The sequence below is a fragment of the Papio anubis genome, chromosome 4 (genome assembly GCF_008728515.1).
Source record: "Papio anubis isolate 15944 chromosome 4, Panubis1.0, whole genome shotgun sequence".
Taxonomy (NCBI): domain Eukaryota; kingdom Metazoa; phylum Chordata; class Mammalia; order Primates; family Cercopithecidae; genus Papio; species Papio anubis.
The window spans coordinates 164,580,034-164,594,050 of NC_044979.1; the positions used below are offsets into that span (position 1 = coordinate 164,580,034).

The 14,017-nt window shown below is 42.1% G+C and overlaps 1 long non-coding RNA gene across 1 annotated transcript; it reads left to right on the plus strand.

The window, feature by feature from the left end:
• The first annotated feature begins 1,064 nt into the window (after nt 1–1,064).
• LOC116274424 lies at nt 1,065–8,230 on the plus strand. Its single transcript, XR_004183049.1, has 3 exons — nt 1,065–2,410; nt 2,916–5,479; nt 5,786–8,230. It is a non-coding gene; the product is annotated as an uncharacterized LOC116274424 (long non-coding RNA).
• Nucleotides 8,231–14,017: the final 5,787 nt, after the last annotated feature.

Consider the following 14,017-nt stretch of genomic DNA (forward strand, 5'->3'; position numbering starts at 1 on the left):
GTCAGAATCCTGTAGCCTCCAGCTGCATAAGTCCTAAAACATAATTTCAAATCTCGTGGCTAATAGATCCTATAAAGACGGTTTAGTCCCCAGGCAAGAAGGAGGTTTGTTTTGGGAAAGGGCTGTTATGGTCTTTGTTGTAAACTATAAACTAAGTTCCTCCCAAAGTTAGTTCAACCTATGCCCAGGAAGGAATAAGGACAGCTTAAAGGTTAGAAGGAAGATGAAGTTGGTTACGTCAGATCTCTTTCACTGTCTCAGTCATAATTTTGCAAAGGCAGTTTCAATATCACAGTTCCTCTTCTCCCTTCTTGGGGAGGCAGTATCCCATAATTGTTAAGAGCACACCCTCTGACTCAAGCCATCTAGGTTCAAATCCTAGCCCTTCCCTTCGCCAGTTGCTGAACTCGAACAAGTTGTTTAGCCTCTTCAAGTCCCATTTTTCATATCTGTAAAATGGAGATCGTAACAAACTGTAAATGTCAATGATGTCCACAGAGTTGGACCAAGTGTTATGAGTCTGACAGCCAAAACTTCCAGACTGGCTGTGCCATTATTTCAGTTATTCTGACATGGCTCTAATGCAATGTGGACGTCAACAAAGCATTAAAAGTGAGAGACAGATCAGTAAGCAACGTAAGCTTAATAAGAGTAAGCAACTCCCTAAGGGTGGAGTTTTAAATATGCACTAAAACTGTGGGGAAGCTAATATACTGTATTAGTTCACTAGGGCTGCCAGAATAAAGTGCCAGAAGGACGCTAGGTGACTTAGAAAATGAAAATTTGTTTTCTCACAGTTCTGGAGGCTGTGAATCTGAGATCACGGTGTCAGCAGGTTGACTTCTGAGGCCCCTCTCCCTGGCTTGTAGGTCTGTGACTTCAGATTGTCTTCCCTCTGGGTGCCTGTGTCCTAATCTTGTAAGGACACCAGTCAGATTACATTAGGACCCATGCCAATAACCTCATTTTACCTTAATTACCTCTTTAAAGGCTTTATGTCTGTGAAAGCAAACTAAATACAACCTGAGAAAGATTCCCTCCTTCTATATTTGAGTCCTTGTGGATGAACCATAACCTAACTTAATAGGCAGACAAAACTGAAAACCTAACTTAGTAGTAGGCACCTGTAACAATAACTAAGTCCTGGCGAATTCCAGCAGCCATACTTCAACCATTCATATACTGCTTAGGGTTTAAACTGTGTTCAACTAAGGCAAACACCAACCTGTAACCAATCCAGCCATTCTCTACCTCACTTCCAAATTCTGTATGTCATTTCTCTCTCTCTTTTTTTTTTTTTTTTTTTGGTCTATAAATCATCTTCCACCACATGGCTGCGCTGGAGTCTTTGTGAATCTGCTGTGATTTGGGGGCTATCTGATTCGCGAAACGTTCTTCGTTGCTCAACTAAACTCCTTTAAATTTAAATTGGCTAAAGTTTTTCTTTTATCATGTCCCAAAACAGGAACATTCTGAGGTACTAGAGGTTTGGAGTTGAACATATACATTTGGGGGAGGCTGCAGGAAGACAATGCAGCCCATAGCATATACCTACCTGAGGTCTTAACTGGTAAACAAACAAAAAACCAACCCAGTTATAGTTTTAAATTTGTTTCTGTTTTATTTCCCATGAGGTAGTCTGAAAGAACCTGGGGAATCCAGGTGCTTTTCAAAGCAGTACTTGTGTGATGTTTCATCACTGCCTCTCAGGTGGAGGAAAATGAAACTCGGACGGGCCCGTTTGGTTTCTATGATACTAGCTTTCCTCACCTTTCTTTGGGAGAGTGATTTTGAAACTACGGGCTAGAAAAGACTTTTGGATTATGTGTGAGCTATGCTCTCTCTCTCTGGCACTCCTACTACACTTTGTGATTGTGAAAAGGAGTGATTCAAAAATCTAAGCTGTTAGAACTCTTAATTATTTTGAGCCATAAGGAAATGTGAATTATGGAGCCTCAGTCACAAGACAGGCAGTGTAAACTAGGCAGCTGTGAACTTTTTGTAGTATTTTTGATTGTCTGAATTGTCTTTTCCCGTACCTACATTATTTTGTAAAATGTTGTAAATGGTTGTAGGACGTGCGAGAGGTGTAGCTCGCCTGCTTGGTCGCCCCAAAGCTCAAATCTCAAGGGGGAAGCATGCAGACAGGCAGGTGCAGAGGCCAGCACAAGCACTTTTGGGTTCCTGTCCCACGGCAGAGTCTAGGGGTTGGCTCTCTGTGACTTCCGAAACCCATGTGGGCATGTGTTACAAAGCTCTTTCAGATTCGTTGTCTGCAGACAGCTTGTGTGTTAATCAGCTTAACGGACCCTCTGCGTTATTGTAAGGGCAGGCCCAGTGTGACAACTTCCTGTATCCCAAGCTCTTGTCCAGTGTCCTGAAAGAATCAGATCATACATGGGCTTGAAGGGTGAGTGCAAGGTTTTATGGAGTGGCTGTCTGTGAGATGGATGGGGAGCCAGAAGCTGGGTTGGAGTGGGAAGGTCGTCTTTCCCTGGAGTCGGGCATCCAGTGGCCTAACTCTTCTCCAGCCACCCCTGGCCGAGCTCCCCTAGGATTCCAGACATCCTTCCTTTTCTCACTTTCCCTGCCGCATTGTTCCACTATCACTGGTCTGCTGGTTCACTGGTCCACTGGTCTGCTGGTCTTGATGTCCAGCTTCTTGTGTGTGTGCCCTCTAAGGTCTTGGGTTTATGTGGGGGCAGGATGGGGGGCACATGGCAGGCCAAAAGGCAAAATTTGGCCCTGAAAACAGAAATGCCTGTCCTCCTTTAGGGCTGCGGGTCTTCAGGCTTGAGGGTGGGCCCTTTGCTGGGAACTGCCCTCTTCTACCCAGTATTTCCCTGTCTCCTGTCCATATCAGTGAAGGATGCCAGGGAAGACCCCTTCCCTCTTACTGTTGACTTTCATTATAGATTAACCTCTTCTCACACAAAAACTTTATGGCCATCTCAATGCCTCAAGATGGAATGCTAAGCACACTCTTCTAAAATGAAAAGGAAATGAAAACGAGCAATAAAGAAAAGAAAACAAGCTGCACAGAAAAGAAAACACACTGTAACTGATTAATTTGTTGTAACTCATAAACCAGCCCTGTATTGAAAATGTTGTAATCTTGTTACATTTCTTTGCTTTTTCCTATATCAAAGAGAATTTAGCTTTTAACTTCAGAGCACTACCCCCATTTCTCTGGGATGGAACATCCAGAAATGGCCATTCCCAGCTTTTTGCTTGAATAAACTCTCTAAAATTGGAATCTGACCCTTTTATTTCAGGTTGACACGATCAGGAGTTGGCTATAAAGTCACTGTTCTGGCAAAGACTGAATTTCTGTCCTAATATCAATCCAACACCACTGTTGCCCCGATACATACTGCATTATTGTGGAAGGTTTAAAATCAACCTACTTAGTATTTTCCCTTTTGTAGAAGTGGGTTTTCATTACTTCAGGGATCAGGTTTATGGTCTGGGGTGGGGGCTCCAGGGATGTGGGGAGGGTGGCGTCACAAGGAATTTTCCTCCAAAATGAGTGTAAGCTCAAGTCCTCTCTTGTGTCTGCTTTGCCTTACTTTTCAGAGAAAGAACCCAAGTTGCATGCAATCGCACTTCCTATCTAGCTTCTCATTGTCTCTTAATTTTCAAACTTGTTTTCATCCCTATTAACAGCCAAGTCATAGAATCATTTTCAGAAGCATTTCAGGTGCTTCAGGATTTTTGAAACCCTTTAGCTCGCCTGGTTTGAGTGTGTCACAGGTTAGTAAACCCTCAAAGCTATGCTAAGGTCATGGTTATTGTGCGGTTTATGCCAAGAGAAACTGGTCATAGTCTACCCCAAGTAGCAATAACGGGGACCCTGAGGGGCAGTCGGGAGAAGTGACTAAATGAATCCAGCAAGCTCTAGAGAAACATTTCCTCTTGATAAGTTCACTATTTTGTGAAAGTCAAATGCAACCAAATGCCAGGGGAAAGAACGTCTCCCACTGGTGTTTGATGATATTTGTAGAATTAAGTGAAATTGTGTTTCTGGTAGTTGAAAGTGTCTGTCTGTGATTTCATGTATTCTATTTTGCTGAATAGGTACTTAGGATCTGATTTGGGAGGAAATGAAAGCATGACCACTGGCAAGGGTCAGAAACAGCTACAGGCATTGGCATTTTCTGTCTATTTCTAAGATCGTTTTGTCAATCTGGTATTTGGAAACAACTTTCAGTCTACCTGCAGGCATTTTAAATGAGTCCTTTGCCTTGTTTCTCATAGGAAAACTTAATTTAGCTGCATCCACACCAGGCAAGTTTTGTTTTCAGTATTTGTCAGTGTTTTTCTTAATCACTTCCCTCATCTTCCTTCCTCTCTGAGCCCCTCCTTTTCAACCTCCTGCAGTTCCCCACCCCAGCCCCTAATGGAGTGTGATGTATTATACTTACACTTTATGAAATTCTCATTAGGGAGGATCCTGACAATTGGCAATAATAGTTGACTTGCAGAATTCTCAAATATGAAGTTTCAATGGCTTGTACATCACGTGGTTGACTTTCTTTCCTCCCACATGTGGATAATGTCCACACAACAGTATCTCATGCCCCTATTCTTTGTGAAAACATGTGGAAAAGTCAACGTCTTAGGTGGATCAATTGTCAATAACAACAGTGTTGCAGATTCATAAGCCCTTCCTGTTGTAGTCACACCTTCTCTCTGACTTTAGGGGCCCCTACAAAGTCCTTGTATTTATTTCAGAATAGGCTAGCATAGAGACTTAAAGAAGAGCTCTCAGCATCAGTCAGGAATTCATCAGTCAGGCCCTGAGCCCTCCCTCTGCCATACTGTCATTGACTTTGGCCTTAGGTGGGTCATTTTGCATCTCTGGGCTCAGTTTCCCCACCCTTAAAAGAAGACTGGCCTGTCAGGAGTTCTAGCATCCTTGTGATAGGTAGTCCTTGTGATAGGTCGTCCTTGTTGGACAATGCTTGTTTTGTTCCCATTAAGTTTTATTTGCCAGTGAGTTCCTTCTCATCCTTTTGTAGATTCTGTAAGACCCGGGGTGAGTCTAGCCAAAGAGTGAATCAAGCTGGGCTAGTCAAAGAATGAATCCTCTTTGCTCCTAAACTTCTGAAGAATAACTCACTCCAGAGGCAGGAGGAACCACCTCTGATTAAGCCACTGAGCATGTAGCTGGCTGTCCTTATGAGCCCCAGGCCCCACCACCAGATCTAAGCTTGCTAAGGAATGGGGTGTTCCTTCCATAGCTCTGCTTCAGATCTGCTTCCCAGCCCTGTCTGTCCTTCCTGGATTAGGCAGCAGCATTCTAGGAACAAATCCCCTTTGCTCAGCCATGCGTCGCTGCCTTCCAACTCATTTTCTGAATCTCACAGTTCTTGTCTCCTCCGTGCTGGTCCTGGCAAGACTGAATTTGTCAGGCCCTGTTGAGTTCCTGTGGCCTGGTGCATGTGGTTAGGACCTAGGTTGCTTTCGGCTTCTGTAGGTATTTTTTTTTTTTTTGAGACGGAGTCTCGCTCTGTCACCCAGGCTAGAGTGCGGTGGCCGGATCTCTGCTCACTGCAAGCTCCGCTCCCGGGTTTACGCCATTCTCCTGGCTCAGCCTCCCGAGTAGCTGGGACTACAGGTGCTCGCCACCTCGCCCGGCTAGTTTTTTGTACTTTTTAGTAGAGACGGGGTTTCACCGTGTTAGCCAGGATGGTCTCGATCTCCTGACCTCGTGATCCGCCCGTCTCGGCCTCCCAAAGTGCTGGGATTACAGGCTTGAGCCACCGCGCCCGGCCTTCTGTAGGTATTTTTAAGTACTTTTAATTGATTGGAAAAACATGCTAACTTTGAGTTTTAAAGTATTTGTAATTATACCCCCAAGGCCACTGACTTAGCAGTAGGGTTGTCAAAGAGCCATTAATAAGCAAATTAAAAGGAAGAGGTGGAGCCGTAAAAGCAGTTGCAGAACTAGAAGCCAAAAGAAGCACTTTCTGTTTAGTGACGCTAATAGCCCTGACTGTGTGTGGCTATTCCCTGGACTCCTGAGCTGCAGGACAAGTGAACTTACTATGTGTTCAAAGACATGTTTGCTGTGGGGCAAGTATAAACCTATGCTGTGCCCCACTCCTTCAAGGCTGATCTATTTCATGGCTACTTCCAGAATTGTGGAACAGGTGACCTCCAGGATAACTATGGCTTATCTTACAGCAACATAGTTCATCTAGGATAGAAAATGGTACCTTTATCCCTGGTACCTTCTGACTACAGGTGACATAGTGCTTGAACCAATCCTATCTAATCTGTTTTAGCTTATTTTTAGAATAAAAGTCAAGCCTCTCATGGAATGGGATGCCCTTAGAGATGGAATGCTTATTTCAATGCAGTTGTGAGTTACTGCTTCGTGGTGTCATATATATTAGTCAGTTTCACTGCAATAATATATAGTCTCCAAATCTCAGGGACTCACGCCAACAAATTTTCATTTTCCACTTGCATTACATAGTGATGGTCGTGCATTGATTGCCACAATTCTGTTCCCAGTATCTTCTCTTTCCTGGAATCAGAAATATAGCCATGTATATTTGGGACCTGCTCTTTTTGTTTCCTAACTGCATTTTTGCACCCAGTAGCTGTCTGCACTCCATCCCCTTCCCTGTCCTCTTCCCAGCTTCTAGTAACCATCATTTTACTCTTTACCTCCATGAGTTCAATTGTTTTGATTCCTAAGTCTCACATATGAGTGAGAACCTGTAAAATTTATCTTTCTGTGCCTGGCTTTGAGACTGCTGTTTCTGTGGCAGAGAGAAAAACAGAGAATTGGCTGGAAAATGTCATGCTTCAAAGTGTTTGCTTGAACTGGCACACTGTCACCTCTGCTTACATTTCATTGGCCCAGACACATCATGTTGCCAAGCCTGAAAACATGGCAGAGAAATATTCTCCACGTATGGAGAGGCACCGCAAGTCATTCGGAAATGGGTTGGATGTGTAATCACTTTCAGGGAAGAAAGCCAGTATGGGGAATAACAGTCCCATTGATCATCAGTTTCACATGCTAGACAGGTAACTTCATGAGAAAGGCCATGCTCTGGACAGAAGCCTCTGATCCATAAATCTGTCTTTCCTATCCTTGAGTGCTGTTATATAAGGAAGACAGGGGAGAATAGCTCTTTGATTTTTATATTTGGGAAGGCCTGCGCCAAGATTCCTTTTATGAGATGGGGTCTGTTTTTATTCTAACACCCTTGAGGTTCACTTATTCCTGCCTTAGACCATGTCTGCTCTTCTGCAAATTGCTCAATTTGTTTGGATTGATCTTTTGATTGCAGTTGATGGCTTTGGCGTTAATAAATGTTTTGCTCTTCTTTCAGCTGACTCTCAAATGTGCTCTTGCAGATGCAAAATCACTGTGGTTTGGCACCAGACCAGAAGATGTAGGAATCAGTATCAGCAGAGATCTGGCCTTCTTGGTCCCAGGCAGATTCAAGAAGTAGAGGATTATGGGAGAAGAGCCAGATGTAGGAATAAACGCATCTATTTCCTTGTTTTAAGAGGGACTATAAAAGTTAACATTTTTTTCTTCACTTTCCACAGGTGAATTTGTTTTTGGACCATTTTGCTGTTTTAGCAGTGTCTTTCTCATGGAACATATAGCTTAGATGGTGAAATTATTTTTCTTGACTTTTAGACTTTCTGGAAAGTCAAAGAGGATGGGTGTTTCTGATCTGCGACAACAATGAACTTTTTATAATAACTTGAAATAGGAAAAAGATCTGATTGCAGTATAGAATAATCAGAAAATTTCCTCCTCTTTGCAGAAATCAAAATTATTTCCAGCATATGTGAAACAATCTTTGCTAATAAAGTAATACAAACCCTCCAGTAATTATTTCTTTTTATTAGTTTGTTTGTAAAAGAATAGATATTTATAATACATAATGTCATTAAACTTTTTTCCATATGTACATGGTTATTGTCACCCAAAGCAGTGGTCTTTTATTGGAAAAAGAATTGCATGGGAACATCTGCTTAAACCCCTTCCCTTCACCATCCCGTTTTGCATTTGTCAGTTTCCTTGTCTGATCTCCTACAGGGACTTGAGATTTGAGAGAAGTTTAATTTCCAGCCGTTTTCTGTTCTCTCTCCACATTTTACACAGTGCCTTTTGTGGCATTTTTTGGTTTTGTTTTTGGGTTTTTTTTTTTGAGACAGAGTCTCCCTCTGTCACGCAGGCTGGAGTGTGATGGTGCGATCTCAGCTCACTGCAACCTCTGCTTCCAGGGTTCAAGCAATTCTCCTACCTCAGCCTCCCAAGTTGCTGGGATTACAGGCGTCTGCCACCACCCCCAGCTAATTTTCGTATTTTTAGTAGAGACGAGGTTTTGCCATGTTGGCCGGGCTTGTCTCGAACTCCTGACCTCAAGTGATCTGCCCACCTTGGCCTCCCAAAGCAAAGGAAAGGAGGTTGGGAACTCGGGGCAGGCATTCCCCTATCTATTGCCTGGTCTGCATTTGTTGTTCTTTTCTTTTCTGGAACAAGACTGTATTTTGCTCATTCATTGGCTTAGTTATTCATTCTATTCAATACAAATGCCACAAAAGGCCAGGTGCGGTGGTTCACACCTGTAATCCTATCACTTTGGGATGCCAAGGTGGGCAGATCACTTTAGTGTCTTATTCTACTCCACCAGCAAAAGGAGTAGTGTCTTAGAATTAGGGTTTTACAATATAAATATATGTTTACAGCAACATACTTATAATGAGGGTGGTTTTCTCTTAAAAAGAACTATGCTAACATACTTTATATAATTGCAATGAATTTGTTTTTCACTGTTTATAACTTCTTAAAAAATACACTGGGCATGAGAAAACCTATCCCAAAGCAGGAAAATCTTATATTAAACTGTAATTATGTCAGTTATGTCATTAAATCGTAAATGGTGGCTTTCTGTCAAAATGTGCTATATTTCCTTAGACATAAGATGATGAATGTTCAAGATAACTCACTGATGTCTCTTTGTTAAGCTGACATATTTGGAAGAATTCCCAAATAATTTTCGTGGTCAGAGAGATTCTCATTATGCAAGCTACCCCTGAGCAAGAGGCTCTGGGGACTTTGCCCAACCTGTAACATTCAGATGAGTTGCTGATTGTTTAAGTAGCTAAATCATGTTAATCCTCTTTCCATGTATGGCAGCATTTATTTAAAATTATTTATTGAATGCTTTCTATGTGCCAGGCCCATTTCCAAGTACTGGAAATTCCTGGTGAACAAATCCTACACATATTACTACCCTTAGGGAGCTTACACTCTGGCATGAGGCCTCCAAACAACACATTCTGGCAAGTGAGGCTGGTAATTTTTAAGGATTAAAGAGCTCAGAGTTATCAGAGTGTTGACCGGGCGTGGTGGCTCATGCCTGTAATCCCAACACTCTGGGAGGCCGAGGTGTGCAGATCACCTGAGGTCTGGAGTTTGGTACAAGCCTGGCCAACGTGGTGAAACCTGGCCTCTATTAAAAATACAAATATCTGGGCGTGGTGGCGGGCCCCTGTAATCCCAGCTGCTTGGGAGGTTAAGGCAGGAGAATGGCTTGAATTCGGGAGGCAGAGGTTGCAGTGAGCTGAGATCTAGCCATTGCTCTCCAGCCTGGCTGACGGAGCGAGACTCTGTCTCAAAAAAAAAAAAAAAAAAAAAAAAAAAAATTATCAGAGTGTAGATTTATGTATTAAGCATCTTTCAAAAGACCTTACACACTTACAGTTTACATTATTAATGTACTACATTTCTTGACAAATAATTTATTGCTGTTTGTCTTCCAGTCCCCATTCTATAAGATATACATGCAAAGTCAGGAAACAAAATAAACTTTTCTTAAAACAGTATGTTATCTTCAAATAATATGCCTTCAGGTGAAGTGGGTTTGCTCTAGATTTAAAATAATGGGTGTAATTGCTGATCTAGAAAAAAAAAACTTATAAAACATTATTGACTGTCCAAAAATTCTGACAGCATAGGAAACTTAGTATATTCATTATATTTTTGAAGGGGACTGGAAGTTGAAGAAATGCAGATTATATTTTTTGAAAATTATCTGAATCCATTTGTGTTGCTATAAAGGAATATCTGTGACTGGGTAGTTTATAAAGAAAAGAGGTTTATTTGGCTCACACTTCTGTAGCCTGTACAAGACGCATGACACCAACATCTGAATCTGGTGAGGGTCTCAGGCTGCTTTCACTCGGGAAGCCAGTGTGTTCAGAAATCATTCAGCAGGAGAAGAAGCAAGAGAGGCAGGAGGCGCCAGGCTCTTTTCAACAATCAGCTCTCGCAGGAACTGATAGAGCAAGAACTCATTACCATAAGGATAGTACCAAGCCATTCTTGAGAAATTCACTCCCATGGTCTAAACACCTCCCCTTAGGCCTCATCTCCAGCACTGGGGATCAAAGTTCAATGTGGGGTTTGGGGAGACAAACACCCAAACTGTAGCAAACATATAAGTGACACACTGTTGAAAGATGGATTTATCCTATGTTTCTTTCTCTCTCTTTTTTTTTTTTTTTTTTTTGAGAAGGAGCCTTGCTCTGTTGCCCAGCAGTGGCATGATCTCGGTTCACTGCAACCTCCACCTCCCAGGTTCAAGCAATTCTTCTACCTCAGCCTCCTGAGTAGCTGGGATTACAGGCGGGCACTGTATTGCAAAGCTAATTTTTGTATTTTTAGTAGAGATGGGGTTTCACCATGTTGGCCAGGCTGTTCACCCCAGTGACTCTCCCCTTAAACAATTGGCAGTTGTAGGAAGGAGCAAAAGATACACAATTGTGCGGCAAACAAGGGTAGTATCCCATTACTTGTTATTTAGGATTCCGTGGCATGTACTTATTCTTGAATAATTTACTCAAAAAAAAAAAATGGGAAGCTTCCAAATCTTGGCGATTACGTGTAGTGCTGCCGCGGGAACACGGGAGTGGATATCTCCTCGGTAAACTGACTTCCTTCCTTTTGGGTAAACACCTAGCAGTGGGATTGCTGGATCATGTTCTAGTTCTATTTTTAATTGTTTGAGGAGCTTCCATATTATTCTTGTACTGGCTATGGAGAATAATTTACATTCTAATTTAGTACTAATTTACATTCCCACCAACAGCATACAAGGGTTCCTTTTTCTCCACTTGAATAAGATCTAATATTTAATAGCACAACAGGGTGATTACAGCCAACAATAATTTATCGTGCATTTAAAAATAACTAAAAGAGTATAAATGAAATGTTTGTAACATAAATAAATGATAAATGCTCGAGGTGATGGATACTCGGTTTACCCTAATGTGATTATCACACATTGTATGCCTGTATCAAAATATCTCATGTACCCCATAAATATGTACACCTACTATATACCCATAATTTTTTAAAGTAAGCACTTTCAGGAAGGCTGCTTCTCAGACTTCACAAACATTGCATTTTTATACTTTCATAGTTGCAAAATATAAATCAGTTTTGTTAAAGGTGGTGTGTGAGAGAGTAGGAAGATGAGGTCCAGAAGATTTCATGTATTTTAACATGTTCCTCAGGAAGCTTCAAATGGATATCTGTAAATTTTAAGAAACCACCCTAGGAGACCGCAAAATAAGTCTGTGGTCACCCGCTGCTCACAAACAGAGCGTGAGGCAGAGGGCACTGTTTGGACGCATCCTCTATCCAGCTGGAAAGCCAGAAATATTATTTTCATAGTCAAATGATTAAAATAGTAATGGTTTATTTACTCTCCCCAAGCGTAGTTGGGAAATACATGAGGTTAAAATTTAGGCATCTGAGTTGATGTTTCTCCTCCTCCAACTATGAAGGTAAGTTGGTCTCTCCCTGTGCCCATCGTGGCAAGTGTCTGCCCAGGCCCTTGACCAGAGAGACAGGAAGCAATGATGACAGAGACAGGCAAGCCCAGACCTCACATGAGCCTCCTCTGTAATTTTAGACAGTTCTGGAAACTGGACCATCAGCCTTAATTGCCTATGCCGGGAATCCTGTGCACACCAGGCCATATTTCTCAGCAGCTTGCCTGTGCCATGCCCCTAAAAAACAGCTCAGACCTGCTCCACAGGGACATTCATCTTGTCAGCTGAAGAGGGTGAGCTCATTTTAGGCACGTTGCTGTAAACAACTGAAAGATCCACTCTCCTAAGCATAGACCTGACTCAACTATGTCTCTGCAAATGGTCTCCCTTTTGCAACACAGCTGCACAGAGAAGCTACACACTTTCACCTTCCAGCAGATCTTGGTCAGATACATTGCAGTGAACTTCCCACTCTCTTCCCACTCTCTCCAAACTCGGTCACTGAAACCACAACCACCCCACCACTGTAACAAAAGAACCAATTTCAATGGTTCGACACCATTCCTAAACTGTCTCTCAGCCTGGAACAAATGAACAAGCTCCTTGTGCCATCAGCATTAATATTTTTGGTGTCAAGTGGGCATTGTATAGATTTTCCCCACTATCCACACATCAGATTGTGAGGTGGATAGAAGGGCGTGATGGCCGTTTGACAGATGAGAAAGCCAAGTTAAAATCAGTTGCCCAAAGTTACAGCTTACAGCGACAGAACTGGCCCGTGAATTCATTACCTTTTCATTCCACTACAGTATCAGTCAAATGTTAAAAACAAGCCCCAAAATATATTTCCATATATGTTTTATTTTCGTCCTGGGATTTTGAGCTGTCTTGTCAATATTAATTTACTTAAGTTTCAAAAGAATACTACTACTACTTTTTTTTTTTTTTTTTTTTTTGAGATGGAGTCTCGCTCTGCCGCCCAGGCTGGAGTGCAGTGGCCAGATCTCAGCTCACTGCAAGCTCCACCTCCCGGGTTTACGCCATTCTCCTGCCTCAGCCTCCCGAGTAGCTGGGACTACAGGCGCCCACCACTTCGCCTGGCTAGTTTTTTGTATTTTTTAGTAGAGACGGGGTTTCACCAGATTAGCCAGGATGGTCTCGATCTCCTGACCTTGTGATCCGCCTGTCTCGGCCTCCCAAAGTGCTGGGATTACAGGCTCGAGCCACCGCGCCTGGCCTACTACTACTATTGAAGGTTCTATTACTACGTCTGAGTGACTGTATGCTAAAAGGTATGCTAAAATATGTTTTGAGAAGTGTTCAATGAATATGTCTAAAATTCATGATTTCTAACCACTTAAAATTTTGTATTCATGATAAATAGGTTAAGAAAGAGACAATATACCACATATTTTTATTTGATGCTTTTTAACAATTATGAAGAAAAAACTGATGAGAAAAAGTACAGATTATACTCTTAGATTTTTTTTCTTTTTCTTTTGTCTTGTTTTGAGACAGGGTCTTGCTCTGTCTCCCAGGCTGTAGTGCCATCATGGCTCACTGCATGCAGCCTTCACCTTCTGGGCTCAAGTGATCCTCCCACCACAGCCTTCTGAGTAGCTGGGACTACAGGCGCATGCCACTATGCCCGGCTAATTTTTAATTTTTTTGTGGAGGCGGGGTCTTGCTGTGTTGACTAGGCTGGTCTCAAACTCCTGGGATTACAGGCGTGAGCAACCACAACCAGCCCAGACTATAATCTTAAATACATTTTTCAAACATATGTTAAGAACTAGTTGTGTGCAGGCTACTTTGCTAAAGAGTATCTATTCATTGGAATGTTCAGTTTTGAGGAAATAGTTATTGTATAGGTTTACCAATGGCCATTATCTTGAGTAAACTAAAATATTTACATAAATGATCTTGAGAGGAGATTGACAACAAAGAGCCAGGTTATAGAGCAATCTTCTCTTGAACCTGGATTTGTTCGGATGAATGATTGTATAATGATGTCCAGTGGGAATTGTAGGATGTGACAGCTGTTTGACAGCCTGTCGATTTTACAAATGAAGCAACTGGAGCCAAGTGAAGTTATGTCTCGCTCAAGCTTCTAAGGATAAGCTGAGTCTGAAACCTAGATTTTCTTTTATTTTTCTTTATTTTACTTTTTACAGATTTAGGAGATACAAGTGCAATT